At 40.7% G+C, this 22,327-nt stretch overlaps 1 pseudogene across 1 annotated transcript in view; it reads left to right on the top strand.

The window, feature by feature from the left end:
- The window catches only part of LOC129552399 (uncharacterized), an 82,690-nt pseudogene that overhangs the window by 5,492 nt on the left and 54,871 nt on the right, over positions 1-22,327 (top strand). The window contains exons 2-7 of the transcript XR_016036163.1: positions 562-698; positions 6,307-6,428; positions 8,678-8,795; positions 9,851-9,973; positions 11,425-11,662; positions 17,799-17,905. The product of XR_016036163.1 is annotated as an uncharacterized LOC129552399 (transcript). The remainder of the gene's footprint in view (positions 1-561; positions 699-6,306; positions 6,429-8,677; positions 8,796-9,850; positions 9,974-11,424; positions 11,663-17,798; positions 17,906-22,327) is intronic.

Genomic DNA, 22,327 nt, shown 5'->3' on the forward strand with positions numbered 1-22,327 from the left:
AGTCCATGGGGTCATGAAGTCAGACACAACTGAGCGACTTCACTTTCACTTTTCACTTTCCACTTTCATGCATTGGAGAAGGAAATGGCAACCCACTCCAGTGTTCTTGCCTGGAGAATCCCAGGGATGGGGGAGCCTGGTGGCTGCCGTCTATGGGGTCACACAGAGTCGGATACAACTGAAGCGACTTAGCAGCAGCAACAGCATTCTAGGAAAACATCTTTTAGTTTTCCACATCCTGAGCACTTATTAATTTGAGCAGAAACTGTTACTATAGTCAGTTAAGTATAGTTAACAGTATAACTGTTAGTTTTTGACTTGAACAAGCATAATTTATATAAAATATAAACGTTATAATTTCACAGTGTGCTAAAAACTATCCATGACGTATAAATAAAGTCAGAATTCGGTTGTATCCTATTCAATACTGTGAAAAGAAACTAAGATTCCTAAGCCTACAAAACCTAATGAAAAATTCATGTTCTTGGCAATTGAAATTGTTGGAATGGTGGGATTCAAGTGAAAGTGCCTTCCTCCATGCAAACTAATTGTCTTTTTCAGATTTGAAACAAATCGGTTTTCATGAAGAGTGATTGCATACAAGCGACAACATGTCAAGAAAGAAAAAAAGATCCAATAGAAATGTTTCATTCTGGGCAGCTGGTAAAAGTCTGCGCCCCAATGGTGCGATATTCAAAGTAAGTGTTGTTAAATGGTTAATGAGCTTAGGTGTGATTTCCTCTGTATGCTCTGACTTTTTAAACAGTAAGACCACCCCACCACGTGGATCTTCAAATGCCTAGCTTTGGGACTAGGATACAGGCTTGAGTCCTGATGCTGTTACCTGCCTGGCATGTGTATGATGTAAGTGGTCATAGTATTTGTCTTTTTAAGACTGGCTTATTTCACTGAGCGCAATCCTCAAGGTTCACCCATGTGTTTCTCCTTTTTAAGAATGAATAATATTCCATTGTGTGCATATATTACATTTTGTTTATCCATTCATTCATTCAGCCCAGCTTGAGTTGCTTCTTTTGACTCTTGGGAATAATGCTTCTATGAACACGGATATATAAATATCTTTTTGAGACCTTGCTTTTTGTTCTTCGGTGTATTTGCCCAGAAGTGGAATTGCTAGATTATGTGGCAATTCTGTTTTTAACTTTTGAGGAATTGCCCCGCTGTTTACTCTAATAACTTCACCGTTTTACCTTCCTCCCAGCAGTGCACAAGAGTTTCGGTTTCTCGGCATTCTCATCAACACTTACTGTTTTTTGGGGTTGTTGTTATTGTTTTAATAGCCATCCTAATGAATGTGAATTATCTCATTGTGGTTTTTATTTCTATTTTTCTAGTGACGTTAAGCATCTTTTCCTGTGCTCATTGGCCATTTGGGTATCTTCCTGGGAGAAATTTCTTCAAACCCTCTGCCCATTATTGTTTGGTGTTTTTGTTGTCCCAGTTTTGCTTGCTCTTAAGTTTTAAGAACTCTTTATATTTTATAGACAGATCTTTTATCAGATAGGTGGCTTACATATGGTATGTAGCTTGTCTTTTCATTCTCTTACCATGTCTTTTGCAGAGCAAAAGTTTTTACTTAATGATGAAGCCCATCTTATCAATATTTCCTTTTTCAGATTGTGCTTTTGTTTTCAAGTATAAGAAATCTTTATGTAGCTCTGGATATTAAAGATTGTGTCCTACTTTTTTTTCTTAAAGTCTTCTAGTTTACGTTTTACATTTAAGTTCATAATTCCTCGTTTCTATGTAAGTGTGAGACATAGGCTCAGGTTGGTTGATTTGTTGTTTTTGCTGACAGTTGTCTATTCTAGCACCATTTGTTGAAAAGGCTGTCTTTCCATTATTGAATCACTTTTGCATCTTTATCAAAACTCAGCTGAGCATATTTATATGGTTCCTTTTCTGCACTCTCTGGTCTATTGATCTGTGTGTCCCTCTACCAGTACCACACAGTCTTGATTACTGTCAGTTCAGTTCAGTCGCTCAGTCGTGTCCAACTTTTTGTGACCCCATGAACCGCAGCACACCAGGCCTCCCTGTCCATCATCAACTCCCAGAGTCCACCCAAACCCATGTGCATTGTGTCGATGATGCCATCCAGCCATCTCATCCTCTGTGGTTCCCTTCTCCTCCTGCCCTCAATCTTTCCCAGCATCAGGGTCTTTTCAAATGAGTCAGCTCTTTGCATCAGGTGGCCAAAGTATTGGTATTTCAGCTTCAACATCAGTCCTTCCAATGAACACCCAGGACTGATCTACTTGAGGATGGACTGGTTGGATCTCCTTGCAGTCCAAGGGACTCTCAAGAGTCTTCTCCAACACCACAGTTCAAAAGCATCCATTCTTCAGCGCTCAGCTTTCTTTATAGTCCAACTCTCACGTCCACACATGACTACTGGGAAAACCATAGCCTTGACCAGACGGACCTTTGTTGGCAAAAGTAATGTCTCTGCTTTTTAATATGCTATCTAGGTTGGTCATAACTTTCCTTCCAAGGAGTAAGCATCTTTTAATTTCATGGCTGCAATCACCATCTGCAGTGATTTTAGAGCCCAGAAAAATAAAGTCAGCCACTGTTTATCTATTTGCCATGAAGTGAGGGGACCGGATGCCATGATCTTAGTTTTCTGAATGTTGAGCTTCAAGCTAATGTTTTCACTCTCCTCTTTCACTTTCATCAAGAGGCTCTTTAGTTCTTCTTCACTTTCTGCCATAAGGGTGGTGTCATCTGCACATCTGAGGTTATTGATATTTCTCCCAGCAATCTTGATTCCAGCTTGTGCTTCCTCCAGCCCAGCGTTTCTCATGATGTACTCTGCATATAAGTTAAATAAGCAGGGTGACAATATACAGCCTTGATGTACTCCTTTTCCTATTTGGAACCTGTTGTATTTGGAACAACATGGAGTCCGTTGTTCCATGTCCAGTTCTAACGATTGCTCTCAAGAGGCAGGTCAGGTGGTTTGGTATTCCCATCTCTTTCCGAATTTTCCACAGTTTATTGTTCAGTTCAGTTCAGTTCAGTCGCTCAGTCGTGTCCGACTCTCCGCGACCCCATGAATCACAGCACGCCAGGCCTCCCTGTCCATCACCAACTCCCGGAGTACACTCAAACTCATGTCCACAGAGTCAGTGATGCCATCCAGCCATCTCATTCTCCGTCGTCCCCTTCTCCTCCCGCCCCCAACCTTTCCCAGCATCAGAGTCTTTTCCAGTGAGTCAACTCGTCGCATGAGGTGGCCAAAGGATTGAAGTTTCAGCTTTAGCATCAGTCCCTCCAATGAACATCCAGGATTGATCTCCTTTAGAATGGACTGGTTGGATCTCCTTGCAGTATAAGGGACTCTCAAGAGTCTTCTCCAACACCACAGTTCAAAAGCATCGATTCTTCGGCGATCAGCTTTCTTCACAGTCCAACTCTCACATCCATACATGACCACGGGAAAAACCATTGCCTTGACTAGACGGACCTTGGTCGGCAAAGTAATGTCTCTGCTTTTTAATATACTATCAAGGTTGGTCATAACTTTCCTTCCAAGGAGCAAGCGTCTTTTAATTTCATGGCTGCAATCAGCATCTGCAGTGATTTTGGAGCCCAAAAAAACAAAGTCTGACACTGTTTCCACTGTTTTTCCATCTATTTCCCATGAAGTGATGGGACCAGATGCCATGATCTTTGTTTTCTGAATGTTGAGCTTCAAGCCAACCTTTTCACTCTCCTCTTTCACTTTCATCAAGAGGCTTTTGAGTTCCTCTTCACTTTCTGCCATAAGGGTAGTGTCATCTGCATATCTGAGGTTATTGATATTTCTCCCAGCAATCTTGATTCCAGCTTGTGCTTCTTCCAGCCCAGCGTTCCTCATGATGTACTCTGCATATAAGTTAAATAAGCAAGGTGACAATATACAACCTTGACGCACTCCTTTTCCTATTTGGAACCAGTCTGTTGTTCCATGACCGGTTCTAACTGTTGCTTCCTGACCTGCATACAGGTTTCTCAAGAGGCAGGTCAGGTGGTCTGGGATTCCCATCTCTTTCAGAATGTTCCACAGTTTATTGTGATCCACACAGTCAAAGGCTTTGGCATAGTCAATGAAGCAGAAATAGATGTTTTTCTGGAACTCTCTTGCTTTCTCCATGATCCAGCGGATGTTGGCAATTTGATCTCTGGTGCCTCTGCCTTTTCTAAAACCTGCTTGAACATCTGGGAGTTCACGGTTTACATACTGCTGAAGCCTGGCTTGGAGAATTTTGAGCATGACTTTACTAGCGTGTGAGATGAGTGCAATTGTGCGGTAGTTTGAGCATTCTTTGGCATTGCCTTTCTTTGGGATTGGAATGAAGACTGACCTCTTCCAGTCCTGTGGCCACTGCTGAGTTTTCCAAATCTGCTGGCATATTGAGTGCAGCACTTTCACAGCATCATCTTTCAAGACTTGAAATAGCTCAACTGGAATTAATAAATCTTGAAATCAAGTAATCTGATAAATCCCACTTTTCTTTTTCAAAATTGTTTTAGCTGTTTAATTCCTTTGCCTTTCCAAATGAATTTTACAATGATCTTTTCTCCACCTACAAAAAAAAATCTTAGTGGAATTTTCATAAGAATTGTATTAAATATATATATCAATTTGGGAAGAATTGAATTCCTTGTTGTGTTCAGTTTCCTTATGAACACAGTATCTCTCTATTTATTTAGATCTTCTTTGATTTTCTTCATTAGTGTTAAGTGTTATATAGTTTTCAGCATACAAATTCTGTCCATATTTTGTGAGGCTTACTCTCAGTTATTATACTTTTAATTTTGGTGTTCATGTGTTCATTGCTGGTATATAGAAGTAAAATTGCTTTTTGTGTTTTATTCTTACATTCTGTGAATTTGCTATGTTTACTTCTTGCTTCTAGGAGGTTCCTCTTATGAATTCTTCAGGATTATATAAGTAGACAGTTAATGTCACTCGCAAATATAGTTTTACTTTTTCCTTTCCATCTGGTGCCTTTTATTTGATTTTCATGCCTCCTTGCACTGCCCAAGTTCCAACACTGCTGAATAGGAATGATGAGAGCAGACATCTTTCCCTTGTTCTTGATCTGGGAGGGAAAGTATTCTTCCACCTTTAAGTATAATGTGAAGTGTAGAATTTTCTGTGGATGTTCCTCATCAAGTTGAGAAAGTTCCCTCTATTCCTGTTTTTCTGGGAGGTTTTAGTTTTTAATCCTGAATGTTGTTTTGTCAAGTGCTTTTTCTGCATCAGTTGATACAGTCATGTGATTTTTTTTTCTCTAGCCTGTTAATATGGTGGATTACAGTGCTTGATTCTGAATATTGAAACTTCTGCTCTAACTCGCTTTTTCTGATACCACCACAGCAGGGGAAGGATGAGAAAGCACCACCTCATTACTCTCAGGTAGAGGCAGGAGTCTAGGTTTTCCACTTGGTCTCCTTTGACACCCCAGGGGCATAAGGCTCCTCATTACCGCTGAGCAGGGCTAAGAGTTCCAGCTCCCCATGCAGGGGGTGGCCTGGTAACTGCTGAGCAATGATGAAATACCTGGCTCTTCACTAAGCATTCTCTGACACTGTTCCTGGGGTGAGGGAGAAGGGTGCCTTGCTGCTGCACTGTTGGTGCGGAATTCCAGGCTCCCCACTTGGTCTCCACTGATAGCCTCCTTGTTTCTGGCCAACAAGGATTAAAGTCCCAGTTCCCTACCTGGCATTCTCTAACACCATCGTGGAGGGGTGTTAGAAAACTTTGTGACAGCTTTGGAAGGCTAGAAGTCAAGGCTCCCCACTCGAGCTTTGCTTGTGGACGTGCAGGCCACAGATTTTTCTCTGGTGTTGGGCTAGAGTAGAGTCGTTATTATCTAAAAGCTTGCTAGGCTGCCCCCTTCTTGGTCCTTAGGGTAAAATGAGCAGGCTTTTGCTGGGGCTGTTTTTGTCTGCATCCATTGCTGTTTCCAGGTTGCCAGCTTCTTCAGTTTCAAACCTAGAATATTTGCGGGAAAAACAAAACTCAGAGAACTCACCATTGTCATTCCTTAGGTCCTGCCCAAGGTCACTAGCCTGTCTGCTCTCTTCTCTCCCCCTTTCAGAGTTTGCTTATGTTTGTTTTGTATATAATATCCAGAGTTTTTAGTTACACTAAGCAGGAGGAATAGAAAGAGTACATCTACTGCATCTTTCCATAGCAGAACTTTAATAAATATTTAATGAATAACTAGACTCTGAAGAAGATAGGATTATCATGCTTTCTGAATGCCTAATTAAAGTTTTATATGCTCACAGGTTGTCTTTTAGAACACTAGTCAGAAAATACGATTGTGATCTGTGCTATACACCAATGATAGTTGCTGCTGATTTTGTCAGATCTGCAAAAGCCAGAGACAGTGAATTTACCACAAATCAAGGTATGTGAAAGCCAGAGTTTGCTGTCTTTGTAAAACTTAAAAAACAAAACAACAACAACAGAAAAACTCAACACTGTTGTCTAATCAGACAGCAGAATTCAGAGAGTTTATTTTAAAATCTTTCGGTTTTCTGTAAATTTTTAATAAGTTTTTTACAATGTGTTTTTCCTCAGTGCCTTGTAAACTATGAATAATTTATCAAAGTGTCAGTCAGCCTCCATTCAGGCCCCCATTCTCTCACCTGGCAGCTTCCTATCTCACTGCCGCTAGCCTTATCCCATCCCAAACTGTCCTGCAGACAGCTCCAAGTGAGCGCTCTAGAACTTAAATTTGATCACTTCTTTTCCCTAACTCAAAATCTTCCTTAGACCTCTCATCTCCCTAAGCAGTGGCTCAAAGTGTGATTTCCCAGATCAGTTAGCATCAGCATTATCTGAAAACTCATTTGAAATGGAAATTCCAGACTCCACTCGAAGCCTGCTTAATCAGAAACTCTGGGTATGTCACAAGCAATCTGTGTTTTCAAAAGCCCTTCAGGTGCTTCTGAGCTTGCTAAAGATTGAGAGCCACTGACTTAAAGAGGAAAATTCTAGCACGTGTAGATAATATAAAGTTCTTCATGATCTGGAACACTGAACACATGTTCTGCAGCTTTATCTTCCATCAGTTTTTCTCAATGGCCCACCGACTTTATTCTTCAAAATACTAAGTTATTTTAAGTGCCTGAACATGACCTAATCTCTCATACTACTCCACCTAGAGTGTCCTTCTTAGTCAGGCCTGTCCCCTTATCCCTGTCTCTTTGGGAAAGGACACTTCATACTTCTTAATGCTCTAAAGTTGTGACCAAGGAACTTTCTTAATCACACTCCATTCATGTCCATTTCCTAAGCACAGACTTTTTGTTGTACTTAATCGTACTGTACTGTGATTTCCTCTTTACATGTCTGTCTCTCCCACTAGACTATGGGCTTCTTGAGGGTTGGAATTTTTTTCTTGTGGATTTGTATCCTCAGCTTCTAGCCCAGCATTGAAAATATATTTGACCAATAAATGATTGTTAAATTGAAATTTTATAACTCTCTTGAGTTATGAAGCAGAAAGAACCCTACCTATGTCCTCAGGAAAAAGCTTGTTCTCCTATCCTCTGATAATCCTGTAAATCAGTAGATTACCATAGAAATTCTGAGTCAGTGGAACTAGAGCCATAGCAAGAAATCTGCATTTTGGTAAATACCCAGTAAATCTCATACAGGTAATCTTAAGAAAAACCTTTAGAAAAGTCAAAATACATCTATTCAAAATCTATAACATCCAAAGAGGAGGAAAATGTGTCCTTTAAAACCTAGGAAAGCTCTGATACATTTGACTATATTAAAATTTAGACTGTTATATATAAGAAAAGGGCACAGATAATACTCAAAGACAAAAACTGGAGAAAATAGAATATTTTGATGTTTATGATAGATAGCAGAGCTAATTGTTTTATTTTTAAATTTAAATAATAAAAAGGGAGCAACCAAAAGAAAAATTGCACATAGAGAACTCTGCAAAAAGTATGGAGAGAAAGGCTACAAATAAAAAATATGTTGTTACATATACAGTGTAGGATAAGTTGTAAGGAAATCAGAACTGTCATCCATATTGGTGTATATGCGTATCAGTAAACTCGTCTCAGAAAATTTTGTAGGATCTTTCAGAGTGTTAATACCTGCCCAGCAGTTATACTCCTAGGAATTTACTTCATGAATATACTCACAAAAATATGTAAGAGTATCTTCATCGCAACATTGTTTGCAAGAGTCTCAAATAAAAAACAGTATGTAGTTCACCCGTCATAGTGGAATATGCACTAAAAACAGGAAAATAGGTCTGTGTATAGATCCCAGATACATCAGGGGAAAACACCATAGGGATCGCAATGTATTTAGAATGTTCACATTTGCTTAAATTTTACAGGTCTTTGTAACGTTTTAGAATGCAGTATAATCTCACCTTTCGGAAAGGAGTCTGTTTGGCAAAAGTGTTATACTTTTCATTTTATCAAATTTTGTACTGTTTGAATTTGTACCAAGTCTAAATTACATGTAATAATTTAAAATATTTTAATTTATTTTAATGCTATCTTGTTTGAACACATGCTGCTTAGTCTAAAAATAGAATTTTATCCTGTACAAACATTAAAATTTGTTATCTCATGTGTATGTGTGTTTCTGTGAATTTTAATGTTGAGCTATTCATTTTATCAGGTGATTGCCCATTGATTGTTCAGTTTGCTGCTAATGATGCAAGACTTCTATCTGATGCTGCTCGTATAGTCTGTCCTTATGCGAATGGAATAGACATTAACTGTGGTTGCCCTCAGAGGTAAAGCTCAAAGAAGTTGAAAGAATTTTCAAAAGATTAGGAAAAACTAGTAGACATGGTAAACTACCATTCTGGTATTCCAAAAACTGAAAAGTAAGGAAAATAGACATAAAGAACTTGGGCTCTAAGAAGCAAGAAAAAGTACGGAAATATTTAGAAACACACTTGCAAAGATATTTTCTGATGGCTGCAACATGTATAGACCCTTGACAAGTTTTTGTCTCACCTCACCACTAGAATTTTTTTATGTGTGGATCTGCCTTGTACCTCACCCATAAGTAGTTATGTGAGACTCTGATGTTTATAACAACCCCTAGAATGTATTCTTACTGCTATGTTAGACATACTTGCTCCAAACACTGTGATTCTATGATTTCGGAGATCACCACTTGTTTTCTCTTACTTAATTTCACTTATAAGAATACCCTCTTATAACTACCTTTTCTTCTTATACTACAGTTACTTGGTTGAGTCTGAGTAACTGGGTGTTGATAGAATATGCTTAATTTGATGATAATATCCTTACCTCTTGGCACCATACTAGATTATCTGTCAATAATTCAAAATATGTTCAAAGAATGAAGTCAAGGTTTTACATATAGCATAATCCAAATCAGATTAGACATGTTTGTATACTCATTAGTAGAGTTCAGTAAGCTGTTTAGTGGTGTTGGAATGCTGTAAGCCAAAAATATCTTTCTACTCTTAAGATTAATAAAACTTCTTGTTATGTATAATAAACATCACATTTGGAGTTGAAAAAATCTGAAGTAATTACAATTAATTACAAATACTTAAATCTGTTTTGGTTGAATGAACTTTAATTTTCTTACTTGCCAGTGAAAACCATTTCCCCTAAATGCTTCTTGATCTGGGAACATGATTTCCTAATCTTGATACACTTAGAAATGTTGGATCTATGAATTTTAAGAATTATGGTTTCATTCCAGATTGCTAGGTAGAGAAATAGATAAATGCACTGACTGTGCTTTTAGAATTGCATCTTGTTTCCCGGTTGTTTACCATTTATTTGTTGTTATGTTTACTTTATGAAGGTGGGCATTGGCAGAAGGTTATGGAGCTTGCTTAATAAACAAGCCAGAGCTTGTTCGAGACATGGTGAAACAAGTAAGAAATCAAGTGGAAAACCCCAGATTTTCAGTATCTATTAAAATAAGGTAAAGGTAATATTTTAATCTCTTGGTATGATAGTCCATCCATTACTCAGGAAATAAAAGAATATTCCTTTTGTCTGGAGATGTGAAGATGTCTCCTTTTAGTATGCAGGCATCTGCATGCATGCTCAGTTGCTTCAGTCATGAATGATTCTTTGTGACCTCATGGATTGTAGCCCACCACGCTCCTCCTCCATGGGATTCTCCAGGCAAGAATACTGGAGTGGGTTCCCATGCCCTCCTTCAGGGGATCTTCCCGACCCAGGGATCGAACCTATGTCTCCTATGTCTCTTACATTACCAGGCGGATTCTTTAGCCACTGAGCCACCTGGGAAGCCCCACACAGGCATCTAGAATATGAAAATGTTGAAACAAAGATGCTTAGTGAATTAATATATACCATAATTTTTATTTATAATTCAAAACAATTTCTTCATATTTAACAAAAAATTAAAATATCCCTTTATTATTAAAAAACTCACTCCCAAAAGAAACAACTCTTGCTAAAGCTGAAACTCCAATACTTTGGCCACCTCATGCAACGAGTTGACTCACTGGAAAAGTCTATGATGCTGGGAAGGATTGGGGGCGGGAGGAGAAGTGGACGACAGAGAATGAATGAGATGGCTGGATGGCATCACCGACTTGATGGACATGAGTTTGAGTGAACTCCAGGAGTTGGTGATGGACAGGGAGGCCTGGCGTGCTGTGATTCATGGGGTCGCAGAGAGTCGGACACGACTGAGCGACTGAACTGAACGTACTATTCAAAGAACTAATGCTAAGAAACATTTCTGATACCAAGAGTGGAAAATAGGAATAATATTTGCATTAAAATTTCACATCAAAAATGAAAAATTATAGTTTTTTGGTGACAGGTTAAAAACATATTTTGATAAATTATTATAATTCTCCCACTTGTGGATTGGAGCATGCACAGCAAATATTACAATAGCAACTTTCAACGCATCTGTGATAGTACTTTGATGAATCTTTCAGTTATCAAAGCCAAAAAACAGCCACACTAGGTAACAGTTCTTTGTCCTGTTATTGCCAGTAGTGAAATAGCTAAATTCAAGATCTTGAATGGGAACTGATACCTGAACTAAACTGCACTGATAGTGGTATGTGGTGATAATATAAACAGCATAGCTGCTTTCCTGGTGGCTCAGAGGTTAAAGCGTCTGCCTCCAATGCGGGAGACCCGGGTTCAATCCCTGGGTCGGGAAGATCCCCTGGAGAAGGAAACGGTAACCCACTCCAGTATTCTTGCCTGGAGAATCCAATGGACGGAGAAGCCTGGTAGGCTACAGTCCACGGGGTCGCATAGAGTCGGACACGACTGAGCGACGAAATGGAACGGAGTAGATGAAATAATGTTCTGTTTAGTTTATTGATATTAGCATTAAGGTTTGTGTGCTGTAAAAAGATAGATATGATTTTGAAATTATAGGATCCATGATGACCTTACAAGAACTGTAGATCTCTGTCGAAAGGCTGAAGCAACTGGAGTTTCCTGGATTACAGTCCATGGAAGAACTATTGAGGAAAGACATCAGCCAGTTCACTATGAGGCCATTAAAATAATTAAGGAAAGTATGTCTATACCTATAGTTGCTAACGGAGACATCAGAAGCTTAAAAGAAGCAGAAAATGTGTGGCATATTACTGGGACAGATGGTAAGAAATAAGTCCTTTGACTTTTTTGTTTTTAAATTAGAAAAATTAAAAAATGGGGGTGGGAGAGTAATGTTAATGTCGTTTTTATTTTTCTTTAAAATGGAGCTGTATTTTCCTGTTGTACCAATTTAACCTAAGCAGTTTACTAAAATGTTAATCCTTCGATTTAGGAACAACAGATTATTTTAATTGGGGTGAATTAGTTCAGTTACTTCTCTGCCACCATCTCATCCACTGAGTGACCAGTAGAGCCTACAGAATAGAAATGAGAATTTGTGAATGGAAGAGTGGCTATAGAAGCCAAAGAAACCCAGACTGCCATGCAGTTTCATTATCCGCCTCAACTTTGGCATATCAAGCCCTGTGATACCTATTGTTAGATGAGAGAATGCAAATTTAACTTCAAGCAAATCCAATTTATAACAATCCCGATTTACCCTGAAAAAAAACCCAAAACTAATTTTTAATGTAGAATTATTTAAAACGTTAAAAAAAGTCTTACAAGTTGCATTTACACTTGATTGGTTTATAAAAAGTATAAAAATGAATTGTTTAATGAGACTAAGGGCATTGTAAAATCTTGTAATAAATTATTTTTTAATATTCTCAGTTTGTTTCATTGAGTTTGACCCCATAACCATGAGTTCTTAATGTGTGGACAAATGAAATATGCTTTAATTTATAGGTGTGATGGTTGCAAGAGGACTCTTAGCAAACCCGGCCATGTTTGCTGGATATGAGGAAACCCCACTGAAATGCATCTGGGACTGGGTTGACATTGCTCTTGAACTTGGAACTCCTTATATGTGTTTCCATCAACATTTAATGTATATGATGGAAAAGATAACTTCAAGGCAGGAAAAAAGAATATTTAATGCTTTGTCAAGCACATCAGCAGTCTTAGATTATCTTACAGACCATTATGGGATTGACCAGACTTTCTGAATTATTTTCTTTCTGTGGTGAAACCACTGAAGGTCACATCTTGGTTTTTACTTTGAATCAGTGACTGTAAAACATTAGAATAAAAACAATGCTGACAGAGTTTTTAAAAATCACTCCTGGACCACATCCTCAGAGGTTCCGGTTCAGTAGATCTCTAGGGTAGACCCAAATTTTAATTTTAAAAAAGATCCTAGGTGTTTCAAACATTGACAGACCTTGCTCTGAATCTTATTATGAATTAAAATGTGAGAATTTTTTTCCTAAAGGAATCACGTTTTTAACATTGTTAAATAAATAAAACTTTTAATACTAAAAATATGGCTCATATGGTATCTGTTAGTTAACATGAAGTGTTTTAAATGAAAATCAGTGCAGAAAAGTGAGACAGCAAATGCCAACATCTTTATGAAATGAAAAGGAAAAAAATTCTGTATAGAATTGCATTCAGGGCTTAAATTCGAAGTTTAGGTTGGAAAATTAAACTGCTACTTCCTAATTCATGAATTACACACCTTAAGGTATTTGTTTTAAATTGTATGTAACAAATTAATTAGATGTGATGTTTTCTGTAATTTAAAACTAAGGGAGACTTCCTGGTGATCCAGTAGTTAACACTCCTCCTTCCAGTGCATGGAGGTGCAGGTTCAATTCCTGGTTGAGAGCCAAGATCTCACATGCCTCGCAGCCATTAAAACCCTAAAGGATCTACATCAAAAATAAAAAATCTTTATTAAAAAAAAGCTAAGATTATGTTCAGTTCAATAGCTCAGTCGTGTCCAACTCTTTGCAACCCCATGAATCACAGCACACCAGGCCTCCCTGTCCATCACCAACTCCCGGAGTTCACTCAAACTCATGTCCATCAAGTCGGTGATGCCATCCAGCCATCTCATTCTCTGTTGTCCCCTTCTCCTCCCACCCCCAATCCTTCCCAGCATCAGAGTCTTTTCCAGTGAGTCAACTCGTCGCATGAGGTGGCCAAAGTATTGCAGTTTCAGCTTTAGCATCAGTCCTTCCAGTGAACACCCAGGATTGGAGTCTTCTCCAGCACCACAGTTCAAAAGCATCAATTCTTCGGCGATCAGCTTTCTTCACAGTCCAACTCTCACATCCATACATGACCATGGGAAAAACCATAGCCTTGACTAGACGGACCTGTGTTAGCAAATTAATGTCTCTGCTTTTTAATATATTATCTAGGTTGGTCATAACTTTCCTACCAAGGAGTAAGCATCTTTTAATTTCATGGCTGCAATCAGCAGCCGCAGTGATTTTGAAGCCAAAAATAATAAAGTCTGACACTGTTTCCACTGTTTTTCCATCTATTTCCCATGAAGTGATGGGACCAGATGCCATGATCTTTGTTTTCTGAATGTTGAACTTCAAGCCAACCTTTTCACTCTCCTCTTTCACTTTCATCAAGAGGCTTTTGAGTTCCTCTTCACTTTCTGCCATACGGGTGGTCTCATCTGCATATCTAAGGTTATTGATATTTCTCCCAGCGATCTTGATTCCAGCTTGTGCTTCTTCCAGCCCAGCGTTCCTTATGATGTACTCTGCATATAAGTTAAATAAGCAGGGTGACAGTATACAACCTTGACGTACTCCTTTTCCTATTTGGAACCAGTCTGTTGTTCCATGTACAGTTCTGTTTCTTCCTGACCTGCATACAGGTTCCTCAAGAGGCAGGTCAGGTGGTCTGGTATTCCCATCTCTTTCAGAATGTTCCACAGTTTATTGTGATCCACACAGTCAAAGGCTTTGGCATAGTCAATGAAGCAGAAATAGATGTTTTTCTGGAAGTCTCTTGCTTTCTCCATGATCCAGCGGATGTTGGCAAGTTGATCTCTGGTGCCTCTGCCTTTTCTAAAACCTGCTTGAACATCTGGGAGTTCACGGTTCACATATTGCTGAAGCCTGGCTTGGAGAATTATGAGCATGACTTTACTAGCGTGTGAGATGAGTGCAATTGTGCGGTAGTTTGAGCATTCTTTGGTATTGCCTTTCTTTGGGATTGGATGAAGACTGACCTTTTCCAGTCCTGTGGCCACTGCTGAGTCTTCCAAATTTGCTGGCATATTGAGTGCAGCACTTTCACAGCATCTTCTTTCAAGATTTGAAATAGCTCAACTGGAATTCCATCACCTCCACTAGCTTTGTTCGTAGTGATGCTTTCTAAGGCCCACTTAACTTCACATTCCAATATGTCTGGCTCTAGGTCAGTGATCACACCATCGTGATTATCTTAAGATTCTGTGAAATTCTTTAAATGACATTATATTTGTTACATTTCAAGCCTTCTAAATTCTTAGAAGATTGAGATCTTGGTAAATATCAGTTCAGTTCAGTTGCTCAGTCGGGTCCGATTCTTCGCTACCCATGGACCGCAGCACACCAGGCTTCCCTGTCCATCACCAACTCCCAAAGCCTACTCAGACTCACATACATCATGTCAGTGATGCCATCCAACTGTCTCATCCTCTGTTGTCCCCTTCTCTCGCCTTCAATCTTTCCCAGCATCAGGGTCTTTTTCAATGAGTCAGTTCTTTACATCAGGTAGCAAAAGTATTGGAATTTCAGCTTCGGCATCAGTCCTGTACATAGATGATACTATTAATTTCTATCTCCTACATCTTAAATATAAAAATTTGGTCAATAATCTAGAGATAATTACACAGTTGGCCCTTGGTGCTAAAATATTTTATATATGGGACTTTAGCATACACAAATTTTGGTACCTGCAAGAGTCCTAGAAACAATGCCCCACAGATACCAAAAGACAACTGTGTACTTGAAATATTATTTCCTAGAGAAGAGTAACCAGGTTTTATTTAAAAACCTAATTTTCATACCATTTTTAGTAATGTTATTTTTATGCCTCCCAGCAGTTGAGAATAATTTTAGAGTTCCATGACTTAGGGAATACCTACCCTGGCAGTACGGTGGTTAGTTTTCCCTGCTTTCACTGTCAAGTGTGCTGGTTCAGTCTCCTGGTCAGGGAACTAAGGTTGTCACGAGCCCACTGGCATGGCACAGCCAAAAAATTGAAAGAAAAAAAAATTCCATGGTTTGGAGATACTGCTAGCAGAATTTTGTTGGAGGTGAAGGTGCCACTGCAAGGATTACCTCGATTTGTTAAAAACAGTTCTATAAGATAGTGGTCTGTATCACCAACATAAAAACTTACAAGCAGTTATACAGAACTGGTTGATTCACGAATCTGGGAATGTGAGATAAATCCATTTTAACATAAGCTGCCGCTGCTGCTGAGTCACCTCAGTCATGTCCGACTCTGTGTGACCCCATAGACGGCAGCCCACCAGGCTCCCCCTTCCCTGGGACTCTGCAGGCAAGAACACTGGAGTGGGTTGCCATTTCCTTCTCCAATGTGAAAGTGAAAAGTGAAAGTGAAGTCACTCGGTCATGTCTGACTCGTAGCGACCCCATGGACTGCAGCCTACCAGGCTCCTCCGTCCATGGGATTCTCCAGGCAAGAGGACTGGAGTGGCCTGCCATTGCCTTCTCCTAACATAAGCACCCTGTTGTAATATTTTTTAAGTTACACTCTGTGCTTTCATTTTTCAGTTAATGGATTTTTAAAGATAACTGCTTTTCATTAAATATGAGTACCACATTAGCACACAGGGAGTTACAGTCAAAACGTAGTCATTTTTAAATTTGTTAATTAACTGAGGTGAATTACATGTTTTGTGAGGACAATGGCATAATTAGAGTAAGGTGCACAGCGTTTCCAAGGAGTCAGTGTAAAGGGCAAGGAGTTCTAAACGAGCTTAATTTTTTTTTTTCTAAGTCCCTTATGGTTAACCTATGTTGTCTATATTTGTGACAAAGAGAAAACACTGACTTAAATGTGTTTTTATATTCAATAACCACCTCTTATTTTTACCATTTATTGTTCCCAAAATAATCCTCTACAGGTGAATACTTTGATGTACATTTCTAATATGTTGTTAATATTGGGGGGGGAGTGTCATAATTTTAGTGTATTCACGTAATTTGAATATCCGGAAAAGAGTAATTGAAAAAAGGTACCCATACCCACGTTGTTCTTTCCAGTTAGTCCCCAGTTAAATTGTATTTCCTCTTCCGAGCCCATGAACAAAAGGGGAAACCCTTACACGAAATGTCGGACGCTACCTATTTCCTACATTTTCAGAGAATGCGGCAGCATCACCAGAGCCTGGCCTTTCTAATATGTAACTTCTAGCTTGTTCCGGCCAACGAAACTGTGCGCGGTAAAACACAGACCAGGAAGGAGTGTTTTAACCACCTTCACTAAGTCGGCAGCACCCTGTCTGACCCGCCCGCCCCGATGCCGCTCTCTCTCGCCGGACCCCACAAGCTCTTTCAAAACGTCGGTTCACCACGCGCGGTCCCCCCAAACCACCCTTGATTAGAAATGTTAAGCTGGCTCCCCAGAAGACGCTGCCCTCGGGAGCCCCTGACCACCAGACCGAAGAGTCTTCGTCATCCTGTAACTCCACCACCCAATTAGAGAACAATTAACGCTAATCGTCGAGTCCGCACCGTCCGGCGGGTCAGCGGGGCCCCGCAGCCGAGGCCGGCGCTCGGGCAGGGCCGGGAGTCGGGAAGAGCCCGGCGCTCGGGCAGGGGCCGGCGGGGCCGGCGCGGGTGGGGCACGCTCCCCTCCCCGCGCCGCGGCGTGTGACGTCCCGCGCGTCGGCGGCCGCGGAGCAGCGCGGGGAGCCGGGCGGCCGCGGGCGGGGTAAGGCTGGGCGAGAGCCCCGCGGGCCTCCAGGCGACGTGGGGCGCGGGGTCGCGCGGCTACCGCCGCGGTTGGTCCGCGGGGCCGGCCCTTCCCTCGGCGCGTTCGCGGAGCGGGAGCCGGCGTGGGGGTGGGGACCGGGCTCGGGCTTTAGCGGAGGGTGGCGTTGGGCGGCTGACGCCGTGAAGCTGGACCGAAAGCACGGCCGCGGTGCCGCCCGGCCGGCTCCGTAAGGCTCGCCGGGGAGGCGCCGACCCGGGCCTCGGCCCACCCTCGACCGGCTCCCTCCTCTCCCCTTTCCCCTCCCCGCCCCGGGTCACTGCCGGCGCCTCCCGTTTAGGGGAGTGCCGGACCCCGGAAACCTCCAGGCCGGAAACCTCGCGCCCCAAGGGCCTCTCCTTAAACCGAATTTTCTTTGAAAGGCAACAGAGTAAAATAAGTGTTTCTCTACCTAGGTGTGAAGAAAAACAATGACACTCCAATGGGCGGCAGTTGCAACTTTTCTTTACGCTGAAATAGGACTCATTTTAATCTTCTGTCTACCTTTTATTCCTCCTCAGAGGTAGGAACCCTCCAAATCGTTACAGCAACGTATATGATGAGCTCTTTAGACGGTTGAGTGTGTTACGGGAAAAGTTTTCTTAAAAGAATTTCATTGCTGATTCTATAAAAGGCGCTCTTTAAAAGTAAACTCACATGCCAATTAAGTAATAGCCAATGACCATATTAAAGTATCACTTCATAAAGCTTTTTATTATATGTACAAATTGGAGAAGGGCATGGCAACCCACTCCAGTATTCTTGCCAGGAGAATTCCATGGACAGAGGAGCCTAGCGGGCCGCAGGCCATGGGATAGCACAGAGTCAACACGACTGAGCAAATGAGCACACACATATGTAAAAATAACTTTTCCCCCTCCCTTCTAAAAGGAGAAAGTCCTCGTCCCTCTTCCTTTTGGATCTGTTAATTATAGATGTAATAAAGTGATGGTCATCCTTTTTACATGGCTTGTTGTTAGCTTTTACTTTTGTTTTATTGCCCTGAATTAGAATAGTGAGCCAAATAAAAGTAAATGGATAAATGTTTACAGTACACCATGATGCAGAAATATTTCACTGGGGTAGTGGAAAGATAATTTGGAAACTTAAGCTAATAAATGATTCTTAGTTTTGGTCGTACATAATTCATTTGTATTCATTTAATGGCAGTTTTACTACTTTATCCCCATGCAGAATTAATGAGTATAAATTAAAAGTGCTGAATATGCAAAGTATCAGAACCATTCCTTAATATTAGTTTCTTAGTAAAAGATCGTCAAAGGTCTTTCAGTAGGATTTCAGTCGTAGCCTTAACTCTCTCCCCCGCTATTGTAACCTACTTTTTAGGAGTTCAGTTTTAGATCCAGACTTGGCAGTGTGAATGATGAAATACTTTTGTGTAAAACTGTTGCAACACATTTGTTCACGTAAAAGAAAATCTTTCATTAATGAGATCCTACAGATAACCCACTGAAATTTAGTAAGATTCCTTGACTTGAAGAGACTTATGAAAGTTTTTTCTTTTTTTTTTAATAGGGGTATAATTGCTTTACAATATTTTGGTAGTTTCTGCAGTACAATGAAGTCAGTCAGCTATATGTATACAAATGTTCCCTCCCTCTTGGGCCTCTCTCCCTCCCCACCCCCTTTTCTTACCCTTCTGAATCATCACGGAGGACTGAGCTGAGCTTCCTGTGCTTTAGCTTGTTCCCACTAGCTAGCTACTTGATGAGTGGTAGTGAATATAATATATATATAAATATATATATATATATAGGAGAAGGCAATGGCAACCCACTTCAGTACTCTTGCCTGGAAAATCCCATGGACAGAGGAGCCTGGTGGGCTGCAGTCCATGGGGTTGCTAAGAGTCAGAAACGACTGAGAGACTTCACTTTCACTTTTCACTTTCATGCCTTGGGGAAGGAAATGGCAATCCACTCCAGTGTTCTTGCCTGGAGAATCCCAGCAACGGGGGAGCCTGGTGGGCTACCATCTATGGGGTCGCACAGAGTGGACACAACTGAAGCGACTTAGCAGCAGTGAATATATATGTCAGTCCCAATCTCCGAATTCACCCCCCCACCCCCACCCAGACCTTGTATCCACTAGTCTGTTTTCTGCATCTGCATTTCTCTTCCTGCCCTGTGGACAGGTTGGTTCATCTTCAGTTCAGTTCAGTTCAGTTCAGTCTCTCATCTTCAGGGTCCAGTAATCTTACACAGCTTTTAACTTTCTTCTTACCTACCTGGATTTCTACTCACTTCCATTTTTATCTCTCAGCTGTGCCATCACTATTTTCTTACTTATGAAAGAAAAAATAGATTTATAATATAGATAGGGGCCTTTGAGATTTTTGAACTTTGTTCAGCCTATTCATTGTATGAGAAGGTGGTCTAGGGTCATCTAATTGAGCTTTGGCAGATTCAGGTCAAGAATCTGCCTTTCAGTCTAGTGCTCTTTCTATTTCATCAGCTTGTCTCATATCCTATTGATTTTGTTTCAAATCCTCAGTAAGACCCTTTTAAGCTTTTTGGTAATACCTGCAGCAGTAGAATCCTATATTTAAGAGAAAGAAAGATGTTATTTATAAACATCTAACATCTAACTTATAAAACTTTAGGATTTGCAAAAAAAAAAAATTTGTCAGTTGATCTTTTCTCCCTCAAAATGGTTCATAGATTATGGATTTTTTTTTCTTCCTATCAAATGTATTTTTTTTTTCTATCCTGATAAAGTAGCTATTTGGTAGATTTGAGTATATGTACACACATTATATAAATATATCCTCTTGGACAAATATACACTAGAGAAACATGGTGTGTGTATATATATGTATATATGTATGTCAACAGGTCATTTACAATATGTCCTTACTGTGTGTATTCACATCTTTTTATCCTTTTACACGTGTAATCTCCTTACTCTTCAAAGAAAAGGCTTCAGACTTCATTTATCATATTTTGGCTATCTACTTTTTTTCCTCACGTAACCCACTAGTGAACTACACATATTCAGAGATTAGACTGCCTGGGATTATATCAAAACTCTGCATGCAACTGTATGACTTTGGGCAAGTTATTTTCCATCTCTGGCCAGTTTCCTCATCTGTAAAATGGAGGTAATACTAGCATCCACCTCATATGGTGGTTGTGGTGATTAAATGAGCTAAGCCACGTAAAAGTGCTTAGAAGGGAAGTATAGTAAGGACTCTATATAGTAGCTGTTATTAGCTTTTCTTTAAATCAAGCCTTTGTCATTGTCGTCATGAAGTGGCTCAGTCGTGTCCGACTCTTTGCGACCCCATGGACTGCAGCCCACCAGGCTCCTTCCTCCATGGGATTCTCCAGGCAAGAGTACTGGAGTGGGTTGCTATTTCCTTCTCCAGGGGATCTTCCCAAACCAGAGATCAAACCCTGGTCTCTTGCATTCCAGGCAGACACTTTAACCTCTGAGCCACCAAGGAAGCCTTCCGTTCGTTCCGTCGCTCAGTCGTGTCCGACTCTTTGCGACCCCATGGACTGTAGCCTACCAGGCTTCTCTGTCCATGGGATTCTCCAGGCAAGAATACTGCAGTGGGTTACCGTTTCCTTCTCCAGGGGATTATAAACTGCTAATTGTTCCCTGGGGAGGGGCGCGGGGTGGGGGGGGTGGGGAGGTCTCCTTCTGTGTTCCCTTTTATACTGTTGATTTACTTGAAATGTGAATTTACATTTGGACCTGGGTCAAGGTATTGCTAGTTTTCTTTCTAAAAATACAAATCTTTGTAATGTAAAATTTGAATAGTATTCTTGGAGTTGGAAGCAAAGAGGCGAAAGAAACTGCATCCATATCAACTCCGTCTCCCCACAAACTTCAGGTTATTATTAGAGTTGTTTTCAAAACATAATCTTAAGGGACTTCTCTGGTGGCACAGTGGATAAGAATCTTGCCTGCCAGTTCAGGGGACACGGGTTCAATCCTTGGTCTGGGAAGATTCCACATGCCACAGAACAACTAAGCCCATGCACCACAACTACTGAGCCTGTGTTCTATACCCTGCAAGCCACAACTGCTGAATTCACTTGCTGCAATAGAAAAGCCTGGGGGCCTACAGTCCATGGGGTAGCAAAAGAGTCTGGAACAACTGAGTGACTGAGCATGCATAGAGCTTCTCCATCACTGGCTGCAAAGAAAATAATCAGCCTGATTTTGGTATTGACCATCTGATGATTCCATGTGTAGAATCATCTCTCTTGTTGTTTGGAAAAGGGAGTTTGCTATGACCAGTGTGTTCTAACAAAACTCTGTTAGCCTTTGCCCTGCTTCATTTTGTACTTCAAGGCAAGTTTGGCCTATTACTTCAGGTGTCTCTTGACTTCCTATTTTTGCATTCAAATCCCCTGTGATGAAAAGCACGTGTTTTTTTTTTTAATTTTGTTTTGTTTTGTTTTTTTTGCATTAGTTCTAGAAGGTGTTCATAGTACCATGCAGCTTCAGCTTCTTTGACATTTAGTGGTTGGGGCATAGACTTGAATACTGTTATATTGAATGGTTTGCCTTGGAAATGAACCAGAATCATTCTCTCGTTTTTGAAATTTCACCCAAGTACTGCATTTCAGACTCTTTTGTTGATTATGAAGGCCTGCTGCTGCTGCTAAGTCGCTTCAGTCATGTCCGACTCTGGACGACCCCATAGACTGTAGCCAACAGGCCCCACTGTCCCTGGGATTCTCCAGGCAAGAACATTGGAGTGGGTTGCCATTTCCTTCTCCAGTGCATGAAAGTGAAAAGTGAAAGTGAAGTCGCTCAGTCGTGTCTGACTCATTGCGACCCCTTGGACTGCAGCCCACCAGGCTCCTCTGTCCATGGGATTTTCCAGGCAAGAGTACTGGAGTGGGTTGCCATTGCCTTCTCCTATGAAGGCCTGCGCCCTTTTTTCTAAGGGATTCTTGCCCACATAGTT

This window comes from Moschus berezovskii, chromosome 3, assembly GCF_049115385.1.
Source record: "Moschus berezovskii isolate FMDL1 chromosome 3, NW_MosBer_1.0, whole genome shotgun sequence".
NCBI lineage: Eukaryota > Metazoa > Chordata > Mammalia > Artiodactyla > Moschidae > Moschus > Moschus berezovskii.